At 46.8% G+C, this 9,505-nt stretch overlaps 1 pseudogene; it reads left to right on the top strand.

The window, feature by feature from the left end:
* Window positions 1–785: 785 nt before the first annotated feature.
* LOC123060141 (putative disease resistance protein RGA1) lies at window positions 786–7,000 on the top strand (annotated as a pseudogene).
* Window positions 7,001–9,505: the final 2,505 nt, after the last annotated feature.

Raw genomic sequence — 9,505 nt, 5'->3', positions numbered from 1 at the left:
AAATTTGTCGGGCCTCCCTTCCCACTCGACCGACCACCACTTCTCGCCGCCGGCCACTCTCGCCACCGCTGCCCCCGATTCCTTCTGGAATGTAACATCAAGACCCTTCCGCGACCCTGCCAGCCACCACCGCTAGCACAATGCCACCGCCCGCACGAAGGAATAGGTTGGGGAGCAAAAACTTGCTTCGGGTCGCCACATCGTCAACCAAGGCCGGAAGCAAGGGCGGTGGCAAGGCCACAGCGGCCCCGGCGACGACAGGCCGCACTCACCTTGACCCGGTCGGTGGCAAGCGGGCGATGAAGCCGACCGGTGGTCATGAAGGTGCTCGCCAGGGCGGAGGCAAAGAAGATGGCGAGTCCGGCACCTCGTCCTTGTCCGGCTGCTCATACCCCGTCTCTAGCCACCCCTACCCCCCCCCTATCTAGTGCGTTCGGCCCGTGCAGCCGTCGCTCAGGTTTGTGGCCGCCAAGTGGTCGATGAAATGTTGAAGAGGTAAAATATTTGTGCCTTTTCTTTTCAGCCGACGCATTGGTAACTAAAGCGTCATCCCGCGGTAACTAATGTAGTGCGCCAGGACGTGTGGGCATATTTGCTTCGTGCCACACGCGTGGGACAGAGATGAGTAGTACTTGTTAGGCGTGTGGTACGAAGTAGCTGTGCCCACACATGTGGGTAGTTCTAATGTTCGTTCATACATGATCTGTATGGGCTGCCTCCTGATCATGCCACACAGAATGTGTGGGCGAATCTCTAATATATCACACGTGTCCAAATAATAAGAAGATTTTGACTCACTCACTAACGAATGATATGCCAATATAGCCATCCGCGAGAACTTTGTATAGCGGTAGCGTTTTCTTGCCACAGCAGAAGTTTTTACTGTTTCTCCAAGAAAGTATATTGCGGTGGCAGGGTTATTAGTCAAGCTTAGTTAATAACACAATTTTTTTGGCAGGGTTGAACCTCGCCGTGGTGGGTTCTCGGCGTCGGCATCCCCGGTCCCCGGCTGGCCGGCTCCAAACTGCTCTCGCCGCCTCCCATCTGCTCGTGCCGCATCACCCCGATCTAGTACGAGCAGCTCGCTGCCTCGGACTTGCCGGCTCATTGTTCCGGGCCAGCTGCTCTGCTATGCTCTGCTCGTTCGTTCATTGCTCGGTTCATGGGAGGACCAACCGCCATGTGATTGTTGGTCGGTGTCGCCGGCTGGCTTGCCCACCGCCCGGTGGTTGCTGCTCTACTGCTCTAGCATTCATTCCACTGAATACAAATGTTTGGGACAACAGATGAGCGGATGCACACGAGCTGTTCGACGAAATGCTCGCTAGCGCTTCCTAATCTCACCAGCTGCTCCTCTGTTTCTTGGTTTAAACGAAATTCGCTGCAATTTCCAAGCCTTGACCGGTCTCGCCGGCTTGCTTGCCCTTGCTTACCCTTGCTGAGCCTGACTGTATAAGCCCCTTCTAGCATATTACGTCCATCGTTTTCTTATGACTAACTTTGATGCCTCCCTGATTGCTTCGGTGACTCGTGAGACACAGGGAGAGCAGGAACGGAAATGGTTGGATGCTAGCATTCCGTTGAATATTTGCTTGAGACAACAACAACTCAGTGGATGCATACGAGCTGTTCGACGAAATGCTCAGGTGCACTTCCTAATCTCACTCGCCGCTACATTTTTTCTGCGTTAAAAAATCGCTATCCTAATCAAAATCTTGCAACCTTGTACTAGGAGACAAGCCAAGTTGGCACTTGCTATATAATGATTCTACACCTAACTGAGGCCTTGTCAGTGCAAGTAGATGAGGACAACCATACTATATTATGGATCAATAAACTAAACAGACTGAACGACTTCAAGTGCATCAATGATTGTCCTTTCCTGGCTAATTTCATACTAATGGAATCCGATGCAAATACTGTAAGAAATTGATCAGGTGAACGATTCTGCATTTGACGTTCTGATGAGCAACCATCCAACAAGAGCTGTTTGATCTCACCTAAGCAACAGATCCCCCTTCTACCACTTCCCAGCTGGAGCAGGGCCGCCGCTGCTTGTCTACACCATGGCCGGTTCTTCTTTCTTACCCTGAATTTCATATACTACATCGTCCTGGGCTCCTGGCTTGCAAGAATCCTTTCATTGTTCATCTCAGCAAGAGACCACCACTGCGCAGCTGCCTTTTCCTCGGCTCCTTCTCACATCTGTCATTACAATCTTATTAAGGTACAATCTTAAGTTTACCTTCATTCTCTGTCACTTTCTTTAGTTTTGCTTATGAGTTGTATCTGGGTTCCACGCTTTCTTTAGTTTTGCTTATGAATTGTTTGATGAATACCCAAATAAACATGTGTGCGTTTTTCGCAAATATATTTGCTCCTAGTTGAAGTCTCTGGCGTATGGTTCCTGTAGCTGGTTGTCATAAGGAGAAAGAGCTTCGAACTTGCAGATCTGGAATCTCAGTAAAATCAAGGAAAGGATAGATACTGAAAGGGTCTTCACCTTGCAAGTTGGAAGGTGGAAAGGAAAATGCAAAGTAACACATGTTTGATTGTGTGGCTATGACAGGGACGGATCGGTCCTAAGACAAGCTTGACAAGAGACAGACCGGCTAGTCTTCCCACCTTCCATGTAAACGAAGCAGCCATGAGGTGGGAGCAAGCATCCAAGAAGCTAGTCTGTGCAACCAAGCAAGATCTCAGCTAGGCTGGAGTCAAAGCCGCTCATGTATACTGTGGTATGATTGCTTCTTTTATCCCCCGTGCCTGAAATCCTGAATTGCACATATGGCCTCTTATATGGTCCTGGCTTGGGGCAACCATCCATCTTTTATTTATCCAGATGTCTCCACAAATGATCATGGCTTCAACCATAAAATCATAGGAAGTGCCGCCATCACGTGCTCAGCTCCTTTTTTCATCTGTCAATGGAGGAGAAAGGTACAATCTTAAGTTTACCTTCATTCTCTGTCACTGCAAACTCCTGTGTCGCTGCTTTCAAGATCCTGATTTTTCGAAGTTTGAAATCTTATTCGTTCTTGATTTATAAAAATCTGCCACATGGGTTTCACTTTGTCGATTACTATAAAGGATTTTTTTAATGTGATGAGGCTATTTTATTCTACAAAAAGAACTAGTGTGCCCCATTGTTTTTCTTGTACGAATTTGTCTTCGGGGGTGGAGGGGGGGGGTGGTGTTTCTTGAGCTTGGTGTGATGACATAAATTATGACTGACTTATGCAGAGAAGAGCATTGTTTGGACAATGATCCTGTGATGAACGGAGGAGGGTAGAACTCACACAGCATAAGGCCTGCGAAACATCAAAGGAGGCACACTTGCATCAAAGTCAGAATCCACTGGTTTGGGCACCATGGGCACAGTTTTGGATGCTCTTACTTCGAAATTTTTGACAACGCTGAGTCAGCTTATTGAAGATGAGATTGTGATGACACTAAGCGTGAAAAAGGACATCAAAAGGCTGAAGAAAAATCTAGAACACTTCCGCGCAGTTCGTGAGGATGCGGAAGCTCTGGCCATGGAAGATAGACAGATAGAGGCATGGTGGAAGAACATGAGTGATGTTATGTTTGATGTTGATGTCATCATAGATCTTGTTATGGTTCAATCACAGAAATTTTTGCTACCAGCTAGATCGCTCTGTTTCAATCAGCCTATGGTCTCTTGTTTTGAAAAGCTTTTATTTGATCACAAGGTGGCTAGAAGAATTAAGGACATAAATGAAAAGCTTGATGAGATTAAAATGAACACAGAGATGTTCAGCTTGGATAGATCCATTCGTCAACAGTTCCAGGTAACAACTGTGGACAGAAATCAGACATCTCCTATAGATGAACTAGAGGTTGTTGGAAGAGAAATCAAACAATCAGTTGATGACATAGTACAAATGATTGTCAGTGGCTGCCATGAGAATAGTACAAGTGTTCTGGGGATTCAAGGAATGGGAGGCATTGGTAAGACAACGTTAGCTCAGAAGATATATAATGATCAGATGATAAGAGAGAAATTCCAAGTTCATATATGGCTGTGCATTTCGCAGAGCTACACAGAGACCGGGTTGATAAAGCAGGCAATACGAATGGCTGGAGAAAATTGTGATCAATTAGAGACCAAGAGCTTCTACCACTTTTAATGGACACTATCAAAGGAAAGAGTGTTTTTCTTGTGCTGGATGATGTATGGAAATCTGATGTCTGGATTGATCTTCTTCTATCGCCTTTTATGAGAGCCTTGAACTTCCATATCCTTGTCACCACAAGAGACCTGCATGTTTTGTCAGAAATGCATGCAACACATATCCACCAAGTAAACAAAATGAATTACGGTGATGGCTTAGAACTTCTTATGAAGAAGTCCTTTCAATCATCCGAGCAAATATGTGAATTCAAGAATATTGGGTATGACATTGTAAAGAAATGTGATGGTCTCCCTCTGGCCATCAAGGTTGTTGCAGGTGTTCTATCTACCAAAAGAACAGTTGCTGAATGGAAGAGCATCCGAGATAGTAAATGGTCCATTCATGGACTCCCCAAAGAACTTGGAGGTCCCCTGTATTTAAGTTACAGCAACTTACCCCCTCAACTCAAGCAGTGTTTTCTCTGGTGTGCTTTGTTGCCTCCTAATTTTGCTATAGGCCGTGATGATGTTGCTTACTGGTGGGTTGCCGAAGGTTTTGTGAGGAAAGAGCATGATTACTCAATACATGAAATTGCTGAAGAGTATTACCTTGAACTAATTAGGAGGAATCTTCTGCAACCAATACCTATGTTTGTAGATAAAGGTGAGTCAACGATGCATGATTTATTGAGGTCACTTGGGCAATATCTGACAAAGGATCACTCCCTGTTCATGAATGCGGAAAGTAACAATTCCATGTCGAATCTGCGCCGCTTAGGTATCAGCCATGCTATAGAAGAAATCCCCCCTCTAGAAGAGCACAAGTGCTTGAGAAGCCTCCTACTTTTTAATAACAAGAACTTCAAGTCAATTCGCAAGGATATTTTCAGAAAGCTTGAGCATATCCGTGTCTTGGTTCTCAGAGGGACAAGCATCAAGGACATACCAGACTCAGTGGGAAACTTGGTGTTGTTGAGGTTGCTAGATCTGAGCTATACGGAGATTAACAAACTTCCGGAGTCCACGGGAAGGCTCATCAGCCTTGAATACCTTTCTTTGCTTGGTTGCCGTCAATTGGATAGCCTGCCAGCTGGTCTCATGAGGCTGTCCAACATAAGTTTTTTGCAGCTAGACTGGACTGCAATTGATCATGTTCCAAAAGGAATTGCAAAGTTTCAGCAGCTCTATAGCCTAAAAGGAGTTTTCGAGAGTGGGACTGGATTCAGATTGGACGAATTGCAACGCCTCCCCAATATCCAACGTCTGTGGGTCCAGAAGCTAGAGAAAGCAGCACCAGTGGGTGAACTTGTACTGAAGAACAGTCATAATCTTAGGGAACTGAGACTGGGTTGCACAATGGGCAGTACCGGAGAGAGAACCCGTTACCAGACTGGTGTGGTTGAGAGAATTCAGCAAGTCTTTGATATGCTTATTCCTTCACCAAGCCTAGTATATATTTATATTGATGGGTTCCCGGGCATAAGGTTCCCAGAATGGCTATGTTCGGAACCAGAGCTTAATATGCCAAGTTTGTGTCACATGCACCTGAATGAGTGTATATCATGTTCAGTGCTTCCACCAGCAGGTCAGATGCCAGAATTGCTAGTTCTTCACATTAAAGGTGCAGATGAAGTTGTAACTATTGGCACAGAACTCCTGGGGAAAGGTGTCAGAAGTGCAGCGGCTTTCTTCCCAAAACTTGAACTGCTTCGCCTCGTTAGCATGGGTAATTTGGAAAAATGGTCACTGAACATAAGAAATATGTGCGATGACATGGAGGACAACTCTCAACAGCTCTCTTTGATGCCTTGCCTTAAGCGTCTGCTGCTTTTTGATTGCCCCAAACTGAGAGCTCTGCCTCAAGACATGTACATGATTGTTAATTTGAAGAGAATCCACATTGAAGGTGCTCACAAGCTTCAAGAAGTTGTCGACCTTCCTGCAGTTGTGTGGCTCAAGGTGATGAACAACACATGTTTAAGGAGGATTTCCAACCTTTGTAAGCTGCAGGACCTGTTTGCACAGGACTGCCCAATGCTGGATCACACAGAGAACCTGTGCTCGCTGAAACGTGTGTACATGATTGACTGCCTGCATGCCCAAGTGTTCAGGAATTGTCTAGCGGAAGAAGAACAAGGCATCCTAGTCCATGTTGCGACAGATGGGCATAATATCTTCCCGGATGAATCCCTCTATAACTAGACAGGTCAGTGAAATTAATAGGTAAGAGAAACTTGCTCTGTTTCTACTGCTTTATTAATCTGAAATCGAAACTGCTTCACACACGATAATTATGGACCGATCCTTGCACGACAAATCAATCCAGCGGCTGTCAACTCTTTAGTCCTATGCATGTACGGCTTGATCTTAAACGCCGTGCATAAATCGGCTAGCATGTGTCCTGCGCATAGCAGCGTTGTTCTGAAATTCATTTCATTAATACGAACCAAAGTGACCTTCAACATATTACTCTTGTTACAGCCTTACGGTACAAGAGCGGGGCGTAATGAAGACATGATGGTTATCTGAAAATACTAAAAGATTTTGTGAAGCCTTGAAGCGCAATGGAGCTCTTTGACCGGAGCAGGGCAATGGAAGGTATCTGTTTGTCAAATGGTAGATTGTAATGTTGTTGTTTTTTCTACCTTTTTGGTTTTGGTGTGGTGAATATTTCACTTGGACTACCTACAGAGGATAAATAAGGTTGACAGCAAAAATGGCATGACAAACCTGAAGCTGATTATAGCCAACTGTCATTGCTGCATTTTTATTACTATAGCAAGTTGTGCTCTGAAGGACTATTTCATCGTTTTTTATATTATTTTGGTTCATTGATTTCTGGATTGATTGAGTAATAATAATGGTGTACCTATGGTTGGATAGATGTCTGCTTAACCTGTTGCTTAAGCATGGAACGGCACCTATTTAATGCTGATATGCCGAATCCGGACCAGGGTCGAGCGAGCCCACCGCCATCTTTTTTTTTTTGAAATATATCCAGATATATTATCAAAGTTCATCAAAAGTAAATTACGTCGAGATTTCAAGACTACCGAACGGCCACCACCGCCACTAAAATGATGTGCCGTTGTCGCCGCCCCCCTATCGGAGCCGGCTTGACCTTCCCGATGATAGCGGGCAAGTCTTTGTGCACGTACCCTTAAGGACCAACGCAGTAGAGCCGCAGTCGTTGTCTAGGACCTCGTTTCGGGGGACCTCTGGACGTGGTCGACATAGGCAACATTGCTGACAAGCGCTACAGGTCTAGACCGAACACGGAGGGACAGTTGTTTGGCTTGGTGGCTAGGGGCAGGTCTTCGTATGCTTCTCTTCTCGTGCAGTGACCGAGATGGAACGGTGTGCCATCTACAGTATCGACACGATGAGTCTTGGCGGAAGGTGCAGGAGGCTAGCATTGTCCGGCGTCGTGGTGGCGTCGACGATAGAAGGGTCCGTCAAGATCAGTGCATTGATTGTTCCTGAAGAAGATGCGGAAGAAGACAATGACGGATTCTACAACATGCACATGTGGTGCACGCTGAAGGTCTACTAGACCCACTGGTGTTCGCATATTCACACCTATAATGTATAAATTAAGCAGAAGACATTTCAACAAATTAGAAATAATGCAAGCTAGACACCATATGAAAGATGCAACTAATATCACTCTACCAAGTTAAAAGTGTCCCCTCACAATCTACACGGCGCCCATGATTCTTGTAACAACACGCACTAGCCGCAAAAAACAACATGCTCTAGTAAGGCGATTTGGGTGATAAATTGAGAGAGGGTTTGAGAGATACAGCACGCGCGCCATGAAAGAAAGGGCAAAGCCGCCCGTCTTCCCGTGCTCGCCGCCTAAGCCATGGTCGGATCCCACATCCTCTTCTCCTTCTCCGCTTCCGTGCAGCAGCAGGAGAAGGAGATGCCGCACGACAGGCCTGCCGGCGGTGCCCTGCCCCTCAGCCGCCGCCCGTTCCAAGGACGGCGTCCCCTACGTGCACCTCATCGAGATCTTGAGCGTTCGCGGGCACCGCGAAAAATAGCGAGATCCGCATTGTTCGTCTGCCGCCGGTGGCTGCTGCTTCAAGCACGTAAGCAGTAAGCTGTGTAAGCAAGCCCCTTATCCTGCAACAGGCTGCGGTAAGCCTCAATTTTTTGTTTCCACCGTCTTACGTTGCCTGGCCGAGGCGTAAGTAGAGTAACTACAATGATTGGATACTCCTTGGCTGAAATCTTCTTGGATATTTGGCACTATTGCAACGAGTGAGTGGATGCATGTCAACTGTTTGATGAAATGCCCAGGGAATCATGAGTGAATTCCTACGATATGTTTGCTCCTAGTAGACTCGTATGGTTCCTGTAGCCGGTTGCCGTAGCCTCGTAGGCAGAACGAGCTTCCAACATACAGGTCTGAAAGCGGGAAGAAAAAGGGGCTCCCTACATTGTTCATATTTTATACCGGCAAATCTGCAGATTGTCCTTTTTCTTTATAATATAGAAATAGTGATAATTTACAGTGAGGAAGGTGGGAAGAAAAAGTCGAAAAAGTCATGTTTGATTACAGGAAAGGCTGTTTGATTAGGTAGCACTATTTAAACAAGTAAGTAGATGCATATCAACTGTTTGATGAAATGCCCAGGGAATCATGCGTGTATTCTTTCCTACGATATATGTTTGCTCCTAGTAGACTCGTATGGTTGCTGACTGTAGCCGGTTGTCGTAGCCTCCCTCGTAGGCAGAAAGAGCTTCCAACTTGCAGGTCTGAAAGCGGGATGGAGTGAAGAAAAAGGGGATCCCTACATTGGTCGTATTTTATATCAGCAAATCTGCAGATTGCCCTTTTTTATTATATACAAGTATTGATAATTTACAACGAGGAAAGTGGGAAGAAAATGTTGAAAAAGTCGTGTTTGATTACAAGAAAGGCGTGTTTCATTAGGTGGCCATGAGTCAGTCTTGATGACAACCAATTTGATTGGTCTTAAGTCAGTCTTGAGGAAATGTGTTCACAAATGCATGGTGCCATGCACGGTGGTTGTAACTTCCTATAGGGAAGGAAGAGATGGCGGCTTCGGCTTCCGGCGATTCTCCTGGCGATGTCCGGGATGACGCGCCCCCGGCCGCGACGTCTGGCGTCCTCGCCGGCGCTCCTGTCGCCTGTCCCTCCCCGGCCCTCGTGAGGGCTGTGGCTCCGTCCCCTCTGCTGTCGACGGCTGCCGCGGCCCCCGTGTCCGCCCCCCCTCTCCCCCTCCCCCACCTCCCGGCTGCGCTGGGTGGATCTGGCCGACGAGCCTCCCTCCCCCCCGCATGCCTCTCTGGCCGCCACCCCCTCGCGCCGCTTCACGCGGCCATGCCGGCCCGGTGGCT

Source organism: Triticum aestivum, chromosome 3A (genome assembly GCF_018294505.1).
Source record: "Triticum aestivum cultivar Chinese Spring chromosome 3A, IWGSC CS RefSeq v2.1, whole genome shotgun sequence".
Classification (NCBI taxonomy): domain Eukaryota; kingdom Viridiplantae; phylum Streptophyta; class Magnoliopsida; order Poales; family Poaceae; genus Triticum; species Triticum aestivum.
The sequence above is the reverse complement of the archived record's forward strand: the minus strand, read 5'-3'. Positions and strand labels throughout refer to the sequence as shown.